The sequence below is a fragment of the Notechis scutatus genome, chromosome 1, assembly GCF_049901735.1.
Source record: "Notechis scutatus isolate UNSWTSFEM ecotype Mainland chromosome 1, rNotScu1.2, whole genome shotgun sequence".
NCBI lineage: Eukaryota > Metazoa > Chordata > Lepidosauria > Squamata > Elapidae > Notechis > Notechis scutatus.
In genome coordinates this window covers 37,878,404-37,904,651 of record NC_142009.1, presented here as the reverse complement: position 1 = coordinate 37,904,651, position 26,248 = coordinate 37,878,404, and positions in this window count along the sequence as shown.

Genomic DNA, 26,248 nt, shown 5'->3' with positions numbered 1-26,248 from the left:
AGATGTATTTGTCCATTCTAGCTTAAGATTTTATGATATGGTGAATAATATATTGTTGCAGGTGGTGAAAAAAGGTAACCCTGAAAGGCAGTGTACAAACTGAAATAACATTCAAAGTGAAGAGGGGCAGAAAACAGGGAGAATCTAGCAAAGAATTGCAGTCCAAATAAGTTTTGGAATAATGATGTTCACATATTATGGGCACACAAGTTATTTCATTGTTCATGTAATTTTTTAAAAAATGGTAGGCACCACTGTTGGTCCATGGAATAAGTTTGTGATATGGAAATGATTAAAATAAATGCATAGTGGACCTTCTATGGCTAAAATAATTCTTTAATATTTCAGTGACTTAAGCTGAATTTAAATCTTAAACTAAAATGGACAAATGCATCTGCAAACATTATAGTGACGGTTAGAGAGAAAATTTGCTGTACCTATATCAGAAAGGTTGTCTGCATCTTTGGGACAACCTTTAGGACAACCATGACCTGGATTACTGAGAATCTCCATAGACATTTTGCTGTGCATTTTGGGATGAACACCCTTCGAATGTTGTGGGAGTATGAACAGATTTCCAAAAAAAACCTGAGACTACAGAAAACATTTGTACTTCAGTTTCAGATATAGACAACACAGACTCATCCCCAACAGCATGTGCCTGTCTTCAACACTGAAGGGACACAGGGCAGAAAACATTCTGCAGCCAAGAAGGCTTCACAGCCATTTGCACTATTCAGGTGACCCTGAGGCCCCACAAATAAACCTCCAAGTGGCCTCAACAATTCTCTAAAGGAATAAAAATGACCAGCTGTCTGCAAGGAGTATAAATCCTTCCATTCCCCACCATCCAGGCAGAGCTGAAGAAGCTTCTTGGATGAAAAGTGAAACATCTTCAAAGAAGAAAGAAAAAAACAAGAAAGTCCAGTTGCCTCATAAAACAGCACTTTTGGGACAGCCATGATCTGGATGATTGACAATCTCCATAGACTGGATCCTGGATTGTATTTGCATTCTTTATATTATCAGATTTGATTTACCTCAATTCAAGAATTGTTCTAATATAATGCACTGTTTGAGTAAACTAAAGGGTAGAGAAAGATAAAAAGTTATGAGAGTTTAGGAGTATATAGATTAAGGATTTAGGACTTTTAAAGTATTTTAAAGAGGACACTATAATTTCTAACAAACTTTAGAAAATATGTGAACCATCTTTTAGGCCTGAGCTGGCAAATATTCTTACCAATTTTAATTAAACATTGGAACATAATGTAGCTCCAATCTATCCCAAAAGCAAACCAATAAAAATAGAGTGGCTATATCCTTACGTATTAATTCCTTGTAAGGCACCATATTACCCTGAAGAGAGGGTATAAGGAGCAAATTAAGCTTGATCTCAAGAAAACAGGCAGAAGGGGAAGAAATATAAAACGATGATGGGATCAGCAAAGTATAGGCAAATCCAGCCTGAGTATTTATCCTTCTAAAGTAGCATAATTTTTACTGCATGCCTTTGGTTATGTCTCAAGTCTTTTACAATTTGCAAACCTGAGGACAGGGAGAATTTAATTATTATTTTTGTAACATATTTTGTCTTAGTTTACAAAACCAGAACTGCTTAAATTCAAATGATCACTTGATGGCAGCAAAGTGATGCAGAAAACCCTGACTCTTTCCTCCCTTCTAGTGGCCATCTGGATTTTTACAGGACAGAACAGGTAGCCATAATTAGAAGCCATATGCCTAGATCAATAAAATCCTTTTGGAAAATATATAGACACTTATCCTCTCCTTTTCATAGCACAGATCTCCTACCTTGGATTCAGTCCGAAAACTACTGCTTGGCTCTCATAATATCCATATTTCACATGAGCAGCTCCAAATTCCTCACCCATTCTTTTTAAAATCGTATCAGGGAGAGCCAGTTTGGTTTAGTAGTCAAGGCAACAGACTAGACCAACCAGGAAACTGAGTATTTTAGTCCCACTTTATACCCCAAAGCCAGTTGGATTATTTGGGGCCAGTCACTGTCTCTCAACATGAATCATTTCAGAGCATTGTTATTTTGGGGAAAAGGAGGAGGAAGAGGATAGGGAAATGTTTAATCTAGACATGCCAGATCAAGCATGTAGCCTGGTGAGAAAACTTCAGCAAGCCTCTTCTGGATTATAAAATAAACTGCTAGAATCCTTTGGACAACAATGGTAACAGCTCTAGAGATGAGAACTTATTGCTGATCATAATATCTGGATGTTTGGAACAATAGATTTGTCACCATTCTCTTCTCTGGGCTACTTCTTTCCTCTGAAGGATATCTCTGAAAGCTCTCTGATCCATCAGATCTCCCTGAGATCTATTTGGATTATATTCAAGTTAAACTGTTTTCTTCCACTTGTAGTAGCAAGTATTGCTCTTTTATTTTCTTGTGGGTTTTGACTTATTTCTATTCTGCTCTGTACACTGTTACATAATCTGACTTGGATCTGGTTAGCACTTGAATGGAAAAACACCAGGAAATCCCAGGCTATATAGTATACTTGGAACTTTAAAAAAAATCTGAAAGAACACAAAAACAAACCACTTCCTATATAGTTCTCAAGGAAATGGGGTGGGTTTGGGCTTAATTTAAGGGAGTCTTACCTTAAGACTTAATTTAATATTGAATTTATCCTGTACTCATTAAATTGTGCTCCATTCAGTGGGATCATTTTTTGGTAGAAAATCAGCATTTAAATATTTTATAACTAAATAAACAACACCTTTATGATCAATCATATATTCTCTTTGCACTAAATTAGATGTTCTCTCTAGCTTTGGAAAAATCTTCCTGTACAGATTAGCCCAAACATGACCTTGTACATTTACAGAAATGGAATTACACAGATGACTTTGGGGGGCTAGATGTAAGGTCAGAGAAAGTCTAATAATTGGATTAGTATTAGGCATCCCAAGCCCTTGAGCCAAATTGGGCTATGGTTGCAACTAACGTGCCTCTTATATATTCATAAAGTTTATTTTTTATATCACATGTTTGAGGATTCTTTTGCAAAGGCTGATTGCATGGCATAGCTTTGGTCTGGTGGTGAAGGAATCCTTCATGCCTTTGAGCCACTCTTTGATAGCAGTTTGACCTGGATAAGTGCCTGCAGTTTCCTTGGCAAGATTTGTGAAAGTAATTTGCCATTGCTTCTTCATAGGTTAAGAGAGAGAGAGTGACTGGTCCAAGGTAACCCAAATGGCTTTGTGCCTAAGACAGGAGTAGAACTCATAGTGTTCCAGTTTCTAGCCCATTACCTTTAATCACTACATCAAACTGGTTCTCTTGTGTTAAAGAGCATTTCATTAAAGATGTCAAATTTATCTATGTAATAGATAGGCAAATTACTGTAGCTAGCCTAGAGCTGTGCATATTGGTTTGCCCTTCCTTTTGTGTACTCACCTGGATATCTGTAGTTGAATAAGACAATAATCAATGCCTTTGAACACTTTTTTGCAAATATAATAAATGGTCATTACATTCAGATGCTGCCTTGAACAGGCAGATATTGTAGGAAGTCTCCATGCTATCACATGAAGCCTTCCTACAATGTCTGCCTGTTCAAGGCAGCATCTGAATGTAGTGCCCATTTATTAAAGGGCTCGTGTCCTCTTTCATTTACTATGTGCACCCATCTATTTATCAAGAGACAAATCCATACAAATCCATGGACACATAGTGGAATGGTGGGTAAAGCATTTATAAAACAGTAATTTTTGACTTAAAGAATGAAAAGGGAGACTTAAACTAAAATTAGAAAAATCAATAAAGTAATATAATGTAATATATTTTCTTCATCTGATCCCGCTGTAATCTCTTGAGCTTCATTTTGCTTTGTTGCACATTTGCCATAAACACAATGTACAAACCATCAATCTGGGATCAGCAAGCATTCCCTCTCTATTATCAGTAAGCTGCCATCTATTTAGATTTCTTCTAGCAGCTCCCTCCCTCAAAAACAAATGGCCTGTTTTGTTAAGTCAGGGCCATGGATGTTTCCTTCAACTTATCACACTGAGAACTGCTCTTGGGCTGTTTTCTAAGAAAACTAACATAAGCTCCTTATCAGAAAATATTACATTTCCTGAAAGGTAAAATGTTCTGTCAGTTTGTTCAGGCCATGTGAAATTCTTCTTTACTGTGACAGGTCACCACATAGGAACTGATGGCACACAATGGCTGCTTCAAATGAAATCTAGTGCCCTCAGCTATTGATGACTGCAGGAACAGACAATTGTTTCTGTCACTGCTCTGATGTGCCTTGCAAATCTCTCTCCAATCTCCTCCTCCTCCTTATTATGGATATGTCAACAGCCCTTACAAATAGAGGCATTAAGTTCTAGTTGGCATCATTTAAGGCCTTTAAAGTAGGATGGGCAAACATTATTATTAATATTACATAATGAAATGGAAACAATTATAACTGTGCTATGTCACTACTACCAACAATAATAAATTACCATGTCAACTATAGAGTTTTTTTAAAAAATCCTACCATCATGATTTTTTCAAAAAAGGAAAAACCCTAAATGTAGGGGGTAAGCTTATAAAAAGATCCATATAATATCAGTTTGTATTATTGTGGAATTAATTCAAACCTGAAGCTTATCATTAAATTTAGTCCACAGAGAAATACTTTTCATAAACAGATAAGAGACTCATCTTAATCCATTCCCTAATATCAGGAGTATAACTTTATGTAAGATTATTCTTTTTTTTTTCCTGAGCCTCAGGCTCAGATTGGAAGCTATTCATAAAATGACAAATTCCATACTTTAGCACCAATTTAATGTTACATTTCCATCTTTTACTCTTATTTTTTTTTCAAAATTGTATTCATATGCTATGATTTGAAACCAAAATGGAACTATGGCTGGGCAAGACCAAATCATAGGAGTTAAAGAAGGCTGAAATGTCTTATAATGCTAGCATTAAAAAAAACCAACTGCCTACTTTTAAAAAATGTTCTTTTAAGGAGGTTTAAAATAATATTTCCTGACATTTATTTCATTAAATCATGAGTATTTATTTATACATTTAGATACCTTGACCCCCTGGTTCTCGAAGATCAGATATTCGAGCTCTCACTTGCATAGTTCAAGTACGTGGCTAATTCTAGCTTTTATTCTATATATTTTTTAAATTCCATATGAAATTGCATGCTTGGTTTCATTTTAGGTGCTGCATCTCTTAAGCATTTTCGGTATGCATGTATTCTGGGTTTTCTAAAACACTTGGGTCATGCTGTTTTGGTTTGTCAATGCATGTTTCACCTATATATAATATATTGCAAAACAGATGCAACTAAATCATATATAGATATATAAAGATAATTTCTCCAAATCTCTGAAAGAACTATTATATTATAGGCCAGATGGTTGGCATATAACTCTAAAAAGTAAATAAATAATTCCGCTGATTTAAAGTATTTATCCTGGCTAGGCATGCCAGTAAAATATATTTCCTATTATGATATCCAAATGTGGATTGTTCTATAACCTCATTTTTCCATTGACACAAAATGTAACTACTTACCTAGTAATGTTCAAATATGTCTAACAGCTTTCAAGCCTGGAAAGAAGGATGTAAAATGGGCTGTTGTCCATGGCTGGAGACTGAAATGCCAATGTTGGAAAAGAGAAAATTTGTTGGATTGTATGGCTTAGGAAACAAACAAATAAATAAATAAAGCAGGAAAATGAATTAATAATTTATGCTAATCCAATGATTTTTTTTTCATTGCTAACAGTCTTTAAACACCCCAAACCACACATATACAGTATACCTGGGCATCACTCTATGCAGTACAGAGAAATATAATTGATTATATTATTGGCATAAGGAACTGAAAGAGCTCAGTTATAACAGCAAAGACATGGCCAGGGATTGACTGTGGAACTGATCATGAATTTTTCATAAGTGAGTTCCAGGTTGAGCTAAAATGGAAGAAGAAAACCAACCAATTTCATTAGTACGATACTGAATCTATATCCACCTCTTTCAAGGAAAACAGAAGGAATGGTTTTCAAGTCCTACACCTCAGTGATTGGGAACCAGAAGAACCATGGAATGAAATAAAAGAAGCTGCTAACGATGAATTTTAAAAGAAACTGCAAAAATGTCAAAGCCAAAAGTGAGAAAAATCAAAAGAATTTAACAAAAAGTTTCAGAGAACTGTTAGAAGAGACAAGAAACATTATTACAACAGTGTGTCTGCAAACACACTGAAGCTGGAAAAAGAATCATGGACAACAAGAAAAAGATTCTAAAAAATTCTAAAAACTCAAAAGAAGATTCCAACTTAAATTGGTATGCTAATAATAATAATACTTTATTTGCGGTCACAGACCAAAACACAAGTACAACAAAAGAAGAACATGGGAAAATTAGTCATGAACAATTGGTCACCAAAAACTTGACTAGGGGGAATTGCAGCATTCTCCTCTGATGGTTACAGCTCTTAAAATTTTTTTGGAAACCTGAGAAGTGATGTATGAGGAGCCATCCCCTAGACAATATAAGAACAAATTACTAACATTGGGTCTAGAAGGGTCTATTTCAAGGAGAGACAGTAACTTAGATCTGCCTGCATTATACATAGTGCAATATAAAAGGACATGCTCCACAGTTTCAACCTCAGCTCTGTCACAGGGGCATAGCCGCTCGTTAATCAGCTATTGGTATGCTAAAGGACACCAATGGGCAGATAGTAACTGATTAAAACAAGATCAACAAAAAATGGATAACTATACTGAAATATTCTACAGTAGAGATGTCAACATCTAAGACATTTCCTATTTAATCTCTAGTTCTAGAAAATGTTAGATCAGCATTACCAAATTGGAAAGCTACAGGAATTGATGATAATTACAGTAATATTGCAAACAGTGGAAGACCCAGTAAAGAATCTATTCATGTAACACAAGCAAATCTAGGGAATCATAGTGGCCAATTGTACAATTTCACATGAAAGCAAAATAATCTTAAATTCATCCAACACACATTAGAGCCCTACATGAAAAGGGAGATGCCAAATATTCAGACAGGCTTTTCCAAAAGCCGATGAGACATATATTGCTGAAGATGCTGGATAATTGAGCAAGCCAAAGAGTACAAAAAAGAAGTCAACATATGCTTCACTGATTATAGAAAAGCTTTTTATTGTGTTGATCATGCCAAGCTATAAACTGTGCTCAGAAAAATGGTAATCCCAGAATATCCCTTTGGATTCATGTGAAAACTGTATTCAGATCAGGAAGCCACAGTACAGACAGAAGATAGCAAAACAGATTGGCTCCAGGTTGACAAAAGAGTGGGACAAGGCTGCATACTATCTCCATATTTATTCAACCTGTATGCTGAATATACATTAAGAGAAGCTGGATTGGAAGATGGGCATGTTTTTCAAATTGGAGTAAGAAACTTCAATAACCATAAAGCTATGCCAATGATGAAATGTAAATAATCTCCACAGTCTGCTACTAGAGCATAATGTCAAGGAGCATAATGAAAATTTGGGACTAGAATTAGGTATAAAGACCAAACTACTACAGCAACCAGCCTTGGAATTGATAATCAAGGTAATGGTAAACAGAATGGTAAACAGATTCTAATTTTTAGCATCAGCTATCAACCATAAAGGAACAGTAGTCAAGAAATGTACCACAGAAAATAAAGACTTCTTTGTTAGACATGGTATTTTTGTAGCTCCCTCCATCTCAGAACTACCCAATTCTGATTCTGCTTTTAATACTTAACAGTAATATTTAATACAATAATGCTTTCCAAGAAACCTGGAAACTGTTATATAAGAAAGCTGGTTGCTGGGTGGGCGTGGCCATGTTGGGCGTGGCCTACCAGAATTTCCTGTTTCAGGCTTCCGGTGGGCCTCCGGAGCCTGGGCAAGCCGTTTTCACCCTCCCAAGGATCCAGAGGCTTCCCTTGAGCCTCTGGGAGGGCAAAAACAGCCTCCCCCAGGGTCTGGAAGCCCCCCAAAAGCTGGAAACAGGCCTGTTGCTGGACTTCTGAAGGCCCATTTTTCCTCCTCCCAGAGCCTCCGTACAGACCCTGCACTTACCTGCATCATGTAGAGACTCCTGAGAGGGGAGGGTGGGGTGAAGAGGGCCAGCCGGTCAGTTGAAATACCAGTTCAGCTAACCAAATGTAATTTTAACATCACCTGAACCAGTCCAAACGGCTAGAATCCCACCCATATATGGAACAGATGTAGCAATAGATAACATAATTTCTTTCTTTCTAATTCTGAATTATTTTTCCCATATATTGTGGAAAAACAACATTTGCTTTTATAATATGTCTACACAGTTCTGATTGTAATAAATGTTCACTTAATCAATGCATTAGAAAATAAAGGGATTTATCCTCTTATTAGCTGCCATTATATACAAATTTAATAATGCAAATAAGGCTTCCTAAATGCTATAAGTGTTTGCCATATGTATGCATATTTACTTGCAAACAAATGTGTTCATTAGTACTTCCCTTCTAATAACAAAATAGGTATCCTCATATTCTCCATGTTTTGTACCTCAATAGCCCCAGAAGTATAATAGCATGGCAAGGGATTGTGGTAATGTGCTCCGAAGCATAGTATTTAAAATAATACCCAAGTTTTTTAATTTGATTCTATAAATAGGCTGTAATAACCTCTACACTAACAGGTTTTTCTTTGTAATAATATTTGGGGACATCGTATCAGGTTAAATCCAAATAGCATTTTCTAATAAATTTCTCAAAACAGTCAAGAGTACTCTGATTTTGGTTCAATTAGCTTTTGGAAGTTAACAGCTTTTATTTCTGTCCTTTATATATTGATTGTGTTGTAATGCTGTTCTGTCTTGTTAATGACTTGTTTTATTTAGAATATATTCTTTTCAGGAATTTATTTAAATTTTCTCTCAATCTGGGGAACACTTTTGATACCCATACAAAGGATGTGGCATACAACTAAGAATGAATACAATATTTCTGACATGCTTTCTGGCTCCATTTATTTCAAACTTTTGAAATTTAAGAGGTTAATTGTTTTTTGTTTTTGTTTTTTTGTATAGGCCATTTTGCAGGATTCCATTAAGGCCAAACAGCAGTTTATAAATCTTATTAAATTAGTAAACTGGTTAATTTTCTGTTGACAAGTGTGAATGTTGTGAAACTAATGGGCTTACTTGATAACTGGGGAAGCATTTGTAAGGCTTGTTCAGAAAAAAAGTGGAAAGGGACAACTAAATAAATTATATCTGTCTGTCTATCTATTATTTATCATCTCTATCTACCAATTATCTATAATCTATATCAGGGGTGTCAAACTGGCAACCCACAGGCCGGATGCGTCATGCGCAGGCCACACCCACCCCAGCTCTGCAAAAGCAAAAAATGTTGTGATAAGTCATAATACGTCACGTGATACGAATTTGACACCGTGATCTCTATCTATCTATCTATCTATCTATCTATCTATCTATCTATCTATCTATCTATCTATCTATCTATTATCTCTAGCTACCTATCATCTATCTATCTCTATCTTACAACACAGCTACCAGAAATAATCTTTCGTGAAAATGGGCTATTTAAAACTAGTTTCAATGGCTGACCCCCACTAGTTTTTCTTATATGCATTTCACAGTTGCTCTTCATAATTAGTTTGTAGTCTTAAGGCTACATAAACCATTGTCTCAAACATGTATTTTTTTTTTATTCACAAGCCTGAAGACAGAACAAACATATTGCTGTGATGCCAATGGTGTTATCCTAAAGAAGGAAAACGAGGATGCCTTGTTGATACACCATGAAGAATGCAGATGATTTAGAAACATGTGATGTTCACTTTACTTAAGTATAACTCCTAAATCACGTACTACATTTTTGGTAGTAATTTAATTTTGTACTTAAGTGTGTAACACTTTTTCAATCTTATTCACACATAGTTTGTCAGATTTTCAATCAGTGCAAAAATCATGCCCTTGTTCTCTTTCCTGCTTTGGTTAGAGTTGATTATCAGGGATTGAGATAGAAGATTGTTTGGCAATAATACCCTCATTTAAGGACATAGACTAATGTAGTTTCTAGGCCAGGAAAAATAGTTAAATGCAGCTCACAAATCATCATAAAATAATGGTTTGGAAGTCCTCAAGAACAAGAACTCCTCTACTCTTGAAACTCATTTTAGTCCTATCAACATTCAGTAGTAAAATTCCAAAGTCTGTCAATAAGATTATTTATAAATAGCAAGAAATAAAATAGGCCATTTAAACATTAAACAGCCCAGCGATCTCATATATCTCCAGTCAACCCAAAATGTAATCCTATCTCATCAGTAGTTTGATCACCATGCCACTTGCCACTTCTAAGACTGTAATATAATAAAGCCAAACCAAATACCACAAGGTTGCAAAAATGTTGCCCACCCTTGCTGATCCACTATACGTACTGCACAGTATCCAGCATTCATTCATAGAGCCATATATTTACTGAAAATGACAGAGAGAGACACAGAGAGAAATGCCTATTCACCTCTGTCACTCTGAAGGATGACATCTCTTGAAACTGTTCAGGAGAGACAGCACTTGGAATCCTACAGCCAAGCAGACAAATAAAAAATGTGAGAATGGCCATTACCTCAATATGCATGGTGTGTGTGTGTGTGTGTGTGTGTGTGTGTGTGTGTGTGTGTAGGGGGGGAGAAAGAATGGCTGGGTAGGTGCAGGGGGGGGGAAGCTTTCAAGACAGTTAAATTCATGAGGGCTACAGAGCTTCAAATTGAAATTATCTCTCTGTGCACTGATAAATAAACTAGCTCTGGTACCTAAATCATGACACTAACTATACGTTTCGATTTTTTTAAAGTAGTGATTAGGTGGATGCTCAGGGGAACCTGCTAGCCTTCCCAGAGATAACAGACTCAACTTAATATCAACTTAAAAATAGACTTGAATTCTAACCAATCTCATGTAATGAATTGAAATTCTATAGCTTTCAGAGAAAAGGAAAAGGGAAGAGGAGCAAGACAGGAAGGGGGGAAAGCCCTGTGATGCAGCTCCATTCTCTAACTTGCTGTCAGGAAATATAATTTGTGTTCATGGTGATTCACCTAGCTCCCATGCAGCATGCAAATTTATTTCCCTAATAATCAGACCTGGAGATTGCCCGAGTGGATTAATAGCATCATTCCTTATGACCGCCAGAATATTATGCACCTATGACATGGAAAAATTGTGTTAGTTCTACAGAGAAAACGTAAGGATATTTGTCCTTGTAGACAATATAATAGAGCGGTGCATCATCAGATTACAATGTCATTTCAAAAACCTTGAATACAAATAATGTACAGTGGAGAGAAATATTGGGACAACCTTCCTTGATTCAGTTGCCTTAGATTCACTATTGCAGTTGTGCTGGTTGTTATTAATAATAATAATATCCCCCTACTTTTCCTTCATCTCTTTGTAATGCCACAAGCAAAAGGCAGAGACATTTTACATTAGGACAGTATCTCCAGGTTGCTCTTATTTTATTCCTGCAAGATGATTCTAAACAAAACATTCTCTTTGTGATCTCGTACACAGGTAACACTGTTTGTATAAGTTACTCCAATATCTGTGTGCAAAGATCTAAAGTCATTTCTATATGTGTGCATATGAGATTGTCATTTCATGGGGGAAACAGTGAGCCCCCAATTCAGAATTTTCTTTAAAAAGGGAGCATTTTCTTGTTTTACTCTATCCAAAGAAAGCTGCCTCTGAGACAAGACCAAAAAAAAAAAAAAATTCATTATTATGCATTTGGGAGCAATGAGATTAGCTCCTATTGCTGCCCCTAAGGTGGAGCAGCAGGGAGAACCAATGAGATGATGCTAATGGGGAATGTTAATAGCATTCTCCAAGAAGAAGTTAGGATAATTAAACATGTACCGTCTCTTTAAAACCAAACGGCACACATTTTCTCCGGCTGGATGTTTACAAGAATTCCAATTCCAGGTCACAGCCATTTCAAAGATTGCTTAAGAAAGAGATGGGAATAACTTATCTTATTCATGTATTCAAAGAACCTTATAAAATGTGCAAAACAGAACAGTTAAGGGCTAAAGCATGTGTCTTGCCTTGGCAGGCTTGCTTTATTGCATGGAGTTGCATACTCACCTAATATATGGAACATTTTTGAGCTAATATACCTTGTAGGAAATCAGCCCTTTAATGTGATGGATTTTATAGTATCTCATTAGGGGTGTGTTTATATAACCCAGTACTAAACACATTTCCAGATTCATGTCCCTTATTAAAATTGTGAGCCTCTGGTTTTTTTGTTTTTTTATTTTTGCTTTGCTTTGTTTTATATTTTGTTTTTGGATGCTACTACAAAGTCATTTTGCTATTAAAGAACCACATCCCAGAAGTTATTTCAGATACAGATTCCAACAAGAAGACATATATCCATTATCTTTCTTTACAGCATCAATTATACCACAGAATAATTGCTTGCTCCACCTGTTTTCCTATTGGAGGAAGAGAGAGTCAGGCTGATTAAAATTCAAAGCACCTTCTCCCCACCCTCCTCTTTCTCAGCTGCTTTTAGGAACATAAACAAGTATACAAATCTTCTCCATCCAGTATTTGTGTTTGCTTTTATCAAGCATCATTTTACTTTTTCCCTCAACCCCAAAATAAATAAAAAAACATTTGTTTCTTCCTTGTCACTGAATGGTGACATAGGATTGCTAGAATAACATCCAGGGTGAAATTATAAGAAAAAGTCAATAAATTTCGCATTCAGAGAGGAGCATACAAATCACCACTCTGAATACCTCCACTGTCTATTTGTCTTGGAACTTCTTCAGAAAATCTCATGTTAAAATATGGCTTGTATTGGTAAATGTCTGAGGACAATGCAGATAGCTGGGCTTTGTAAAGAGCTGAAGCCATGTGTAGGCTGTATTCATGTGTGTGTTTGGGTATCTATTAATGAGCACTGCGGAGAGAGGGGGGATTAAAGGACAGAGTGTGAAATTAAGGATTCGTGCCACAACCCAAAACTCTTAAACTGTGATCCTAAATACGCATGCTGTAGAATTACACCATTTTAGTTTTAGATTTTCCAGTGTTATGGCTTCTTGTACAGTTTTTTTTTTAATCAGTCAGCTGATAAAACAAACACAATTGAATTTGTGAATATATGTATGTTTTTTTAGAGAACATCCTGAGGCTGATTTCTCCTAAAATGCTGTTGATTTTGCCTATAGCTTTGTTTCTGCAATGGGTTTTCACAAATATATGCAATTTCTATGCTTTTCTTAAATGAAAGAACTGAAAATTTCTAAAAATGTGCATATTAAATTATAACTATGTTTTGCTTCATAGATATATGAGAAATGCAAAATGCATTATTTACATTAAAATTTAAACTCAGCTACCCTTTCCCCTTTACTCACACATCACTTTCAATGAATGAACAATGAATAAAAGGTTTTAAGGTGTGTTGTTTACTCAACACATTAGAAATATTTGGATGGAGGCAGACAAATGTCCCAGATTTTGCCTTTCTCAATTTAAGGAGAATTATTGCAATAGGGTAACACTGGCATTCCAGTGGTTGTCTTCATGATTAAAACCAAACTTCATTTTTCAGCAGAGAAAAGAACAGAATTGTCCAGTAACAAATACTATTAATCAGGTATAATGTATATCCACTTCTTTACTATTGCATTAACACTACAATATTTCTTAATTTATGTTCTGTGGGTAGATGTTTTATGGCACAGAAGTAAATTAGGAAAGTTGCTTTTATATTTCCCCACAAATTTTTTTTTATTGGAATTGATTTTTAAGAAGAATAAAAATATTCCCTTTCCCCCATCACGTATATTTTTTTTCCAAATTGCCCTTTGCACTCAATTCATTATTAAACATTAAAGTTGCGTCAATTACTTACTCATGTACTTGATTATTATCCTGGTTACTCTGCCAGTTTCTTAAAATCAGGTCCTGCAATGAATCCATCTTGATGTTGGGAATATAATTATTCGTGCAAATTCCATTTTGTTTCTTGTTAACCATTGAAATTGCTTAATTATTTTAATCCACACAATGTCTAAATAAGCCACTGTCTTGATTTACCAATTATTTTGTAATCAACCGTAAGGCCTAGACTTCTTAGAGTCTTCTGGAAGACAACACAGTATAAGAGATGAAATTGATGATGCAGGAAAGAAAAAAGGAGAAATGATAGAAACAACAAACTGCTTTTTAAAAAACAAGAGCAATATTTAGTCAAGGGACTCTTTAGTGTTAGAAGGATCCTTGATACTTGCAGATCAGATATACTGTAGTTATTTTATATGTTTTTATTTTGTTATTTTTTAAAGAGGATTTTAAACATTTTTGTCCATTTATGGATAATTTACTCTATGCATTTTGATCATCAATTCATGATCCAGGCAGTTGGCCACCAGTGACCGATTTTGCTAAGGTTAAGCAACATATCTTTAAATTAGCAATAAGCTAATATATCTTCATCAGAAGCTGAGTTTTCAGTTGTGTTTATGAAATGATGTTAAATGCAGATATGGAGTGGGCATGCAGGGATCAATTCCTTTTGACTCAAAAATAAAAAGGTATAATGGGAAGATAGGTGGTCAGGGAGAGCTTATTTTAAGTCCATAGCTAATTAATGGGATAACATCTCCTAGAAGAAAATTAAATGGAGATCAACTTCCTTGCAGAGATTCTAGAGAAACTTCTCTGAGAAGTTAATCTATCACAAAGAATATTCATTGGTTAGCAAGTCTGAATTTAGCAAAGGTCTTTCTTTCAAAGCATAATCTTCAAATTTGATTTTTCTTTTCTTCTTCCATATCCTCTAGATTATACAAATATTTGCCTATGGCTTTGCAAAATGAGATATATTCATCTATATTTCACATGAATTCTCTAGAAATGAATTTAGACTTTTTTCCTATTCTAGCAAACTCAGAGCAGGTAACTATAGCTTAAAAGCAATTCTAAAATATCTTGTTAAAATGCAATTAAAATCCAATTAAATAGCTACAGAGACATGTTCTGAAATCAAAAGCCCCTACTGGTTTAACCTTTGCTCCCCCAAACCAAGCCAGAGATAAATACTATATTGTTTCTGAAAGCTGTTAAAATCTAGTTTGAGCTCTCTTTCACCACAGTTTATGGCACCAACTTTCTTTCCTATGGACCCTAAGCCCCAACACTATTTGTCAGTATTGAAGTACAATAGAGTTAAATGTAATGGATGTTTCATGTTAATAATCCTGCTTTTCAACCAGATAACAATTAGTTGAAAATTAACACAGAAGTGAGATATATAATAATGTTACAAGCAGGACCTACATTTGTTCCTTTCAGTAGTGCCCCTTGGTCAAATCAGACTAGAAAAAGGTCGCAGTGTCTCAGTTTTGTACAAGTGTGCAGTTGTTATATGATTTCAAAAGGGATTCAGTTACACTCATTGACCATCATAGTATCTACAGTATTTTGACCACATATCCCCTACACACAACTGAATCAAACAATTTACATGCCTTAATTTGCCAGTATAACTTGTGACTTGCTGGGCCACCTTAACTAACTTCAGGGTCTAGAAAGGTAATTCAAGAAACTACTCTAGTGATGATTTATAATGGATGATGTAAACCCTAGACCAAAATGATATTCAGGCAAAGAGAAAGGAAAATAATATTGTCCTCTAGAATTGTCAACCCTTTGGGGTAGTTCAGGCAAGAAACCAAAACTATAAGTACTAATACTACTGTAACTTTATTGTAATTTACAGTAAAGGATCTTGCAAGTCTGAAAGCACTTCCCCTTTTCCTTTCCCCTTTTACTTACCAGAAAACTAGGGAGGGTCCATTTTGAGATACTTACTCTATCCCCCCCAATCCAATTTCTTATTTGGATTAAGATTTTGTTTATCAGACCATGGTCTATGCTGCAGCTATTTTTCCTGTCTCTAAAATTATTCTCACAGCCTATTACAATAATCAGCAGAAAATATAGAGATTCTTGCTTGGCTTAATGTCCTTTTGCCAAGGAAATCAAGATCTTTATTAGATCAAATTTCCTTTCTCTTTGCAGTCCCTGTCTTACCTCAAATTTCATCCAAAAGTTTGGAAGGTCTTCTAGGGGAGATTTGAAAAAGTGCATGGAAGGATTTCAATTTGGATTTAGCCCTGAGGATCTGGTTGTATGGTTAAGTGAAAAGTGCATTTCACTTTGCACTTTTGCAAAGGCTTTCAGTAGTAGCCTTAAAAAAGAACAAAACTGAGGGCAGGATTTCAAGGCTGACCACAACTGTGTTCTGGCTCTGATATATAAAGCAGTTGTTTCCCACAAAACTAAATGGCCATGAAGTTCATAGGATCCTTTCATCTTCTTCTGCAAACAGTTAAAAGATTTGTGTTTTTAGCATTATTGTTTCCCTCCTGGAAATGCACAGTAGGTTGGAAATTAGATGCTTTAAGAAAGGATGTTTAGCTCTTATTGTCCTTGTTGTGCTAATCTATCAGCAGCTGAGGAGGGGCCAATAAATATATTGAGAACGCAAATGGGGAGGGAGATCCTTTGTTTTCATTCATCATTATTGTCCCTTAAATTGCATCTCATAGACATCATGTTTTCAAGAAAATGCATACAATGAAATGTGTGAAAACAAAAATTTGGTCTCCAAACAATAGAAACCACATTAATGGACATTTACCCTTACCTAAGAAATGATGGGTTCAAAGGCCATCTACATAGTATATTTCCCCATAATTTGTTTGCCATTGTGCCTATGCTGTTGATTTGCTTGCTGGCAGTTCTGAAATATGCAAGCCATTGGGAATTAAATACTTATTTAACAATGCTTGTCTGAATTAATGGTATAAAAATATGGAGGTTTCTAAAAGCTATCATTCAGTCACACTTAGAGGAGTGACAGGGGAAAATCAAGGTCTCTCAAGGCATGTTGGGCAGGTGGTGGGAAGGGAAGAAAATATATTTATTTTCATTTTTATCTATTTTATGGCTGTTTTGAGATGGCAAAAATGAATGTGACTGAATCCCATTTGGTAAATTAGGATTATGCTGTGATTTGTCATACTTGGATGGACATAATACCTGATTCCCTTCATTCTTTTCTTTTCCCTTATTTTACGTACAACTACTCCTCCAATAAATTGTGTGCCAGCTTAGATGAATTTATAAGTGGATTAAACTGATTCATAGATTGCAGGTTTATTTATAGATGTGAGCCATAGTACTCAAGAAGTCTCTACGTAGTACTTCCAAATAATGATTACCAGAAACAGAAACATAACCACCTATAAATATCTTAATAGTCATGCAAAGCACAGGAGCTAAATGAAAATCCAAGAATGTCAGAATAGACTTCAATTTTCCAATCCTTGTCCATCTCTCATTGGAAATAGTATGATGAAGTCCATTGATGCCAAAGGTAATCCACCAAATTCTTCAAGAAGTATCAGCCTTCTGGGAGAGTAATGCTGGATTATAATTCCAGTGTTCACTAATTCCTAGCTAGTATGGGAATTTCCATTCTTGTTGAGAATTCTGGGAATTGTAGATCAGAACATCTGAAAAGCATCTAGAGAAAGACCACCTAAGTTTCTTATTTAATGAAGTCCATGAAAGGTTTGTAAAATAGTTAAAACAGGCTGTGCTTTAGGATCAGAGGAGAGCAGATGAAGCCACAAAGTACCTACTCCTTATTTAACAACTATCTCCGTTAGCAGCCATTTGCAAATATGATGGCAAATATGTGGAGATTTTAAAAAACTCATTTTCCAACTAATGTGCATATTTCTGACCAAATTTCATGTGCCTAAAAATGGATACCAGAATGAAACTACCCATGGCATACTTGTACAACAAAACTTTCTCTGAATGATATCAGCATCCAGTGTTCTTCATCTCTCTGTCCTTTGTTTACTTATTTCTCTTAACAACCTGGTCATTGGAATGGAACTTGTTTGCTAAATAAGGAGTGGGTTTATATTCTTTCAGGCCATGTAAAGTTTCCCACCCCAAATACCTTGGGTTTGTTGCAAACTCCTCTGTTTTTGCATAATACAAACAAGGAATATTATTTGCTTTATGATGCTTACCGTAAAACTCTGGGTTGATCAAGGAAACAGACTAATTTTCTTCTTTCTACCTCTAGAACAGGAGAAATGCATGGTTTTCCACTTTTGTCTTGAAGAGTAGAGTTTTGCAATCTAGCTGTTGGAGCAACCTCAAACCATTCCATCAATTGACATTTCTTTCCCTTCTCTTCCCAATTTTGGTGACTTAGATCAGCCTAAGATAAATGCAGTTTGGCTGCACCGCACCTTTGGATGTGTTACAGACCAATGGTGGTCCAGTGGTGTAATAAAGGGAAGTAAAGGGACAACTACTTATCTTTAATGCAACTATGTGCTTAATATAAATATAAATTTAAAAATGTAAAAATGAGCAAGCAAGTAGAAATTGTTGATATAGTTAAAATACCTCTTCAATAAAATCAGGCATGTTGAGCTGAACATAGCCTACACCACACTGCAATTTATAACAGAGTAGAGGATAATGAAATGGGTTAGACTTTTAAAAAATGTTTTGATTAAATGAGAAGCAAGTCGATAGAAGAAAATGCCTTGGGTTCTCTTCTTGAAGTTTGGTGTTCCACAAAAAGCTCTCAAAATGATTAATTTTGCACATGTCACTCACAGGTTTAGACCAGGCGGATCTCTCAAGACAGTTTCTGTGACTGATTCTCTGAGACTTCTGACTGTGGAACCAGATGTTTTGATCCCTATTTGATGACAGAGGACCATGAAGGAAATTAAGGAAGTTAATTTTGACACTTTTAGCTTTTGGCACTTTTCCAAATTTCAAATTTGTGGAAATTCCTTGGTTTTTCACTTGAAAATTCTAGAGGTAATGAACATTCCAGGAAAAACAATCCAAATAAAGAAACATGAGTCACAGCCACTGAGAAGGTTACAGGTTTCCTCAGCAGCAAGAGAAACCCTCAACTTTTTTCCATAGCTGCAACTCATCTATTACATTTTAAATCACTTTTAATTAGTGGGCCTCTGACAGGCTCTGATATGCTTCCACAAAAGGAAACGTGTAATATCACATGTAAAATGGGATTTTCTTAGTGTGAGTCATGTGCAGGCTTTATTTAGCTTTGCTTCTGTGCTCAGATCCATAATAGAAATCCTGGTATGATCCATATGGTTTTCTTTCTTTCTTTCTTTCTTTTTTGCAGATGTGATCCATCTATACCTAGTCTGTAATTAATCCATAACTATCCATATGTATCAGTCAAGCATTTTTGCTGCCAAGAAGAAAGCAAATCATTACCATTTTTGAATACCGATAAAACCATAGATTTCAACAGCATCTTTGAGGGTGCAGTCCAACCCACTCTTCAGTGCAGACTTAACTAGAACATCTTTGACAGATAACCATCCAGTCTCTTTTGAAGACTTCGATAATATCTACGTCAAAGTGTAGGACTTTGTTGCTAAAGTATATTGTCCACTTTTGCCTAAAAAATAGGAATTAAGGTCAAAGAGGCCATTAGACTGATGGTTGGCTTAAGCTGGTAAACCTAGGATTATTTTTATTTCTCTCAGTAGAAGGAGGTATATATTAGTTATAGGATGCATTCAGTTCAAACATAGAATTTTCATTTCCTACTGTAGTTACATACTGGAGTCAAAGTATCCTCAAGGAAATAAATTGGAGTGATTCTCCAATAACCTCCAAGAATATTGATATGCTGGAACAGTCATTTAATGCTTTTGTTAATGAAGCTAACATTTTAAAAAATCGTCTTTCTGTGTAATGTAAATGCATAGGATAATTTAAAAAAATAAAAGCAGAATGGCAAAAATGACAAAGACAGAAAGATCAAATTACATATAGGATAAAATTAAGTCACCATGTCAATGTTCACTTTAATTGGAGCTAAGATCATATGGCTCAGGACGATTTTAATTTCTCATTCAAGTTCAGGTACAAAATTATACACTACACAGAGAAAATATGATTCATGTTGGCACAAAAAGCTTCCCATATACTTTAATGGGGGGTCTCAGTTGTCAGTGCCTAATCAGGATAGGGTCTGAGAGTCATGGCAGATAGTACACTGAAAATGCCATTCCTTGTTCAGCTGCTGTCAAAAAAGGCAAATTCTATGTTAGGTATTATTAGAAAAGTAAAATGGCCTATATACATTGCTCAAAAAAATAAAGGGAACACAAAAATAAGACATCCTAGATCTGAATGAATGAAATATTCTTATTAAATACTTTGCTCATTACATAGTTGAATGTGCTGACAACAAAATCACACAAAAATTATCAATGGAAATCAAATTTAGCAACCCATAGAGGTTGGAGTTACACTCAAAATTAAAGTGGGAAAAAACACTACAGGCTGATCCAACTTTGATGTAATGTCCTTAAAACAAGTCAAAATGAGGCTCAGTAGTGTGTGTGGCCTCCACGTGCCTGTATGACCTCCCTACAATGCTTGGGCATGCTCCTGATGAGGTGACGGATGGTCTCCTGAGGGATCTCCTCCCACACCTGGACTAAAGCATCCCCCAACTCCTGGGCAGTCTGTGGTGCAACGTGGCGTTGGTGGATGGAGCGAGACATGATGTCCCAGATGTGCTCAATTGGATTCAGGTCTGAGGAATGGGCAGGCCAGTCCATAGCATCAATGCCTTCGTCTTGCAGGAACTGCTGACAAATTCCAGCCACATGAGGTCTAGCATTGTTGTGCATTAGGAGGAACCCAGGGCCAACTGCACCAGCAGGGTCTCACAAGGGGTCTGAGGATCTCATCTCGGTACCTAATGGCAGTCACGCTACCTCTGGCGAGCACATGGAGGACTCTGGCGAGCACATGGAGGACATGGCGGCCCCCTAAAGAAATGCCACCCCACACCATTACTGACCCACTGCCAAACCGGTCATGCTGGAGGATGTTGCAGGCAGCAGAATGTTCTCTACAGCGTCTCCAGACCCTGTCACATCTGTCACATGTGCTCAGTGTGAACCTGTTTTCATCTGTGAAGAGCACAGGGTGCCAGTGGCAAATTTGCCAATCTTGGTATTCTCTGGCAAATGCCAAACATCCTGCATGGTGTTGGGCTGTAAGCACAACCCCCACCTGTGGACGTCGGGCCCTCATACCACCCTCACGGAGTCTGTTTCTGACCGTTTGAGCAGCCACATGCACATTTGTGGCCCGCTGGAGATCATTTTGCAGGGCTCTGGCAGTGCTCCTCCTGTCCCTCCTTGCACAAAGGCAGAGGTAGCGGTCCTGATGCTGGGTTGTTGCCCTCCTACGGCCTCCTCCACGTCTCCTGATGTACTGGCCTGTCTCCTGGTAGCTCCTCCATGCTCTGGACACTTGCTGACAGACACAGCAAACCTTCTTGCCACAGCTCGCATTGATGTGCCATCCTGGATGAGCTGCACTACCTGAGCCACTTGTGTGGGTTGTAGACTCTGTCTCATGCTACCACTAGAGTGAAAGCACCGCCAGCATTCAAAAGTGACCAAACCATCAGCCAGAAAGCATAGGAACTGAGAAGTGGTCTGTGGTCACCACCGGAAGAACCACTCCTTTATTGGGGATGTCTTGCTAACTGCCTATGCTTTCCACCTGTTGTCCATTCCATTTGCGCAACAGCATGTGAAATTGATTGTCAATCAGTGTTGCTACCTAAGTGGACAATTTGATTTCACAGAAGTGTGACTGACTTGGAGTTACATTGTGTTGTTTAAGTGTTCCCTTTATTTTTTGAGCAGTGTAATAATGTCAATAAACAAGTCTATGATGCTCAGAATACTTTATGCAGTTCTTAGCACAAAAAGAACATTGTAGAGCTAAATAAAGGTACCAAAAATGACGACTAAATAATTACAAGGCTGCAGACCATCACTAAAAAGTAAGATATACAGCTTGGACTTTGAGCATCGATTCAACAAGTAAAGAGAGATTTGATCACCAAATAAAAAAATCATGCCTAGTGTGAAAAATGTGGTTCAATATCCATTTCTCTCTCTCTTTATACCAGAATTCAGGTACATCCATCTTAATTAAATGCAGGGAATCCTGATATAATACTTTTTAATCCAACCCATAGATCCTCATCTATCAAAAGGAATTTTTAAGTTTCTGGGTGTTATCATAAAAGAGGACCTGACGTGGGACGCTTATATTGCAGCACTAGTCAAAAGGGCCCAACAGAGTTGTCAGGAAACAGCAACTGAATGAAAAACTGCTGGTGACCTTCTACTGCTGCACCATAGAGAGTATTTTAACTTACTGCACCTCTGTGTGGTTTGCCAATTGCACAGTGGCAGATAGGACAGCACTCCAGAGGGTTAACATCATTGCCCAGAGAATCATTGGTTGCCCTCTCCCCTCTTTGGAAGAGCTTTATAGCTCCTGCTGCCTTAAGAAAGTTCAAAACATTCTCAAAGATCCATCTCATCCTGGGAACCCTTTTTTTGAAATATTACCATCTGGCAGATGGTACAGAATAATAAAAACAAGGACAAAAAGGCTGAAAAACAGCTTCTATCCCAGAGCAGTAACTATATTGAATTGTACTGTATAGAGTTATGTGCTGATTCAGGAGCCTCCAGAACCTGACATCAGTGAGGCAGAGGAACGGGGGAGCCTGTTCCCAGTGCGACTTGCACAGAGCTGCCAGAAAGCAAGAACAGTTGAGACAAAAGGGGCAACTCTGGAGTAAGACTTGGAGATGATTGGGCCCTCCCATAAGACATAAAGGAGGAGCAAAGGGACATGAGCTTTGGCAGGAAGCAAATTTGTTTATTCTGGTTGGTTTAAACTCTGAAGCTCCATGTTGACTTTGTGCTCCATTTGGCCTTGTATAAGCTAATTGGCAATTTAGTCATTGGTAGCATTTCAAGGGAGATAAAAGTGGGTGCTTATCAGACTTATACTGAAAGACTGTGGCAGACTTTTGTTGGACTATTCATAAACTGTTTTGGACTCATTAAGACAAAAGGTTTTTTGGAGCAGCATGTGATTGTTATTGTCTCAGGAAGCCTTGGTCAGAACAAAACCATAAAATGGGTTTCCTAAGGCATGCCAATAGTTGCCAATGAGTCAGGGTAAAATGTATATGTTGAGAGGATTCACCTAGCTATCCATCTATCCATAGTCAAAGAATGCTGATACAGTTCTACAGAGGAATTATTGAGTCTATCATCTGCACCTCTATAACTGTCTGGTTTGGTTCTGCAACCCAACAGGACAGACACAGACTTCAGAGGATAATAAGACTTAGAAAAAATAGAAAAAACAATTACTACCAACCTGCCTTCAATCGAGGACCTGTATACTGCACGAGTCAAAAAGAAGGCTGTGAAAATATTTACAGACCCCTCACATCCCGGACATAAACTGTTTAAGCTCCTTCCCTCAAATACCCGCGAGAACCTCAGAAAACAAATATTGCACCACTACGGGGAGGAAACCCACCATCTGACCAGGACTTATGAAAAACTTGAAGTCCAAAGAGCTTCCATTTTATGTGACCTCGCATTCCTATGCAACTGCCGAGATCAAAATTTAATTCAGAACACAGCCAAGCCCCTACCCAATCAAGTCACACCCCCACTAGCAGTTAAAAGGAAGAAGCAGCTGCAAGCTCACATCACTCTGAGAAGCACAGAGCTGAAGACAGAAGCCTGAAGATGATGAATGAGACTTCATCGAAACGTTGCCTAGATACTTCCAATCTTACGTGGGAGAAAACCCGAATAACCAAAGATCCACATACAAATACCCGAGAACCTCAGAAAACAAATATTGCACCTCTACGGGAGGAAACCCACCATCTGACCAGGACTTATGAAAAACTTGAAGTCCAAAGAGCTTCCATTTTATGTGACCTCGCATTCCTATGCAACTGCCGAGATCAAAATTTAATTCAGAACACAGCCAAGCCCCCACCCAATCAAGTCACACCCCCACTAGCAGTTAAAAGGAAGAAGCAGCTGCAAGCTCACATCACTCTGAGAAGCACAGAGCTGAAGACAAAAGCCTGAAGATGATGAATGAGACTTCATCGAAACGTTGCCTAGATACTTCCAATCTTACGTGGGAGAAAACCCGAATAATCAAAGATCCACATACAAATACCCGCGAGAACCTCAGAAAACAAATATTGCACCTCTACGGGGAGGAAACCCACCATCTGACCAGGACTTATGAAAAACTTGAAGTCCAAAGAGCTTCCATTTTATGTGACCTCGCATTCCTATGCAACTGCCGAGATCAAAATTTAATTCAGAACACAGCCAAGCCCCCACCCAATCAAGTCACACCCCCACTAGCAGTTAAAAGGAAGAAGAAGCTGCAAGCTCACATCACTCTGAGAAGCACAGAGCTGAAGACAGAAGCCTGAAGATGATGAATGAGACTTCATCGAAACATTGCCTAGATACTTCCAATCTTATGCGGGAGAAAACCTGAATAACCAAAGATCCACATACAAATACCCGCGAGAACCTCAGAAAACAAATATATATATATTCTGTCTTCAGCTCTGTGCTTCTCAGAGTGATGTGAGCTTGCAGCTGCTTCTTTTGTCTAAAGACAAAATCGAGTTAGAAAGCCAAGGAGTATACGAAATCCCTTGCACTGCCTGTCCCACCACATACATTGGACAAACTAACAGAAGAATAAGTGCACGCGTTGAAGAACATAAGAATTCAATCAAAAAAGAAGAACCGACCTCTTCCCTGGTCCAACACCTCAAAGCCACAGGACATGAGATTGACTTTAAAAATACCAGAACTATCGCCAAAACCGAATACTTCAACAACAGAATAATCAGAGAAGCCATAGAGATAGAAAAACGCCCACACAGCATGAATAAAAGAGATGACACCTCCCGCTTACCAGCCATTTGGAAACCCACCCTCATGAACAGACGAGTACCTAACATGATGAATGACACCAGACCCACACCCACGAGGGCCACACGAGATGCCACCACCACACTTCCACGTAAAAAGCAGACTCACACCCACACAGAAGATGAGACATGACCACAGACCAGAAGCTGCACTGCAGCTGCATCACTACCCTTCATGTATTGCTCGGAGGGGTTTGAAGTGGGTCGTGATGCAGCTGCAGTGCGGCTTCTGGTCCGTGGTCGTGTCTCATCTTCTGTGGGTCTGGTGTCATTCTTCATGTTAGGTACTCGTCTGTTTTCTCCCACGTAAGATTGGAAGTATCTAGGCAACGTTTCGATGAAGTCTCATTCATCATCTTCAGGCTTGTGTCTTCAGCTCTGTGCTTCTCAGAGTGATGTGAGCTTGCAGCTCTTCTTCCTTTTAACTGCTAGTGGGGGTGTGACTTGATTGGGTGGGGGCTTGGCTGTGTTCTGATTGGGTGGGGGGGGTGTTCTCATTGGTTGGGGGTTTGGCTGAAGATGATGAATGAGACTTCATCGAAACGTTGCCTAGATACTTCCAATCTTACGTGGGAGAAAACCCGAAAAACCAAAGATCCACATACAAATACCCGCGAGAACCTCAGAAAACAAATATTGCACCTCTAAGGGGAGGAAACCCACCATCTAACCAGGACTTATGAAAAACTTGAAGTCCAAAGAGCTTCCATTTTATGTGACCTCGCATTCCTATGCAACTGCCGAGATCAAAATTTAATTCCCACAAGCTTCCAATTGAAATTCCACACCAACACAGCAGCTACCAAACGCATCCTAAAAAGAGCAGAATTGGCCCTAATTAGAAATGAACTTCACACAAAAAGATTTCTCCTAGACCAAATCAACAAAGATCTCCTCACACTTCACCTCAGACTCAGCAACAAGATTCACCCCTTACTTTGGGACAAATCCAAACAACTCGCTGTCTGGAGAGCCGAAACACAGACCACCCTCAAGACAGACACACACACCAACAAACTCAGAAAACTACAGCAACGCCAGAAACCAACTCCTCCCCCCTCACAGCCACACATGAAACAAACAATGCACAACATCTCAGACAAGATCCTCACTGAAGCCGAAAACAAGGTCCTTTCAAAAGAATTCAACTTTGCTGTCGCTCCCAAACACATCCCCACAGAAACCATCATATGCGGAGTTGAAGCCAGC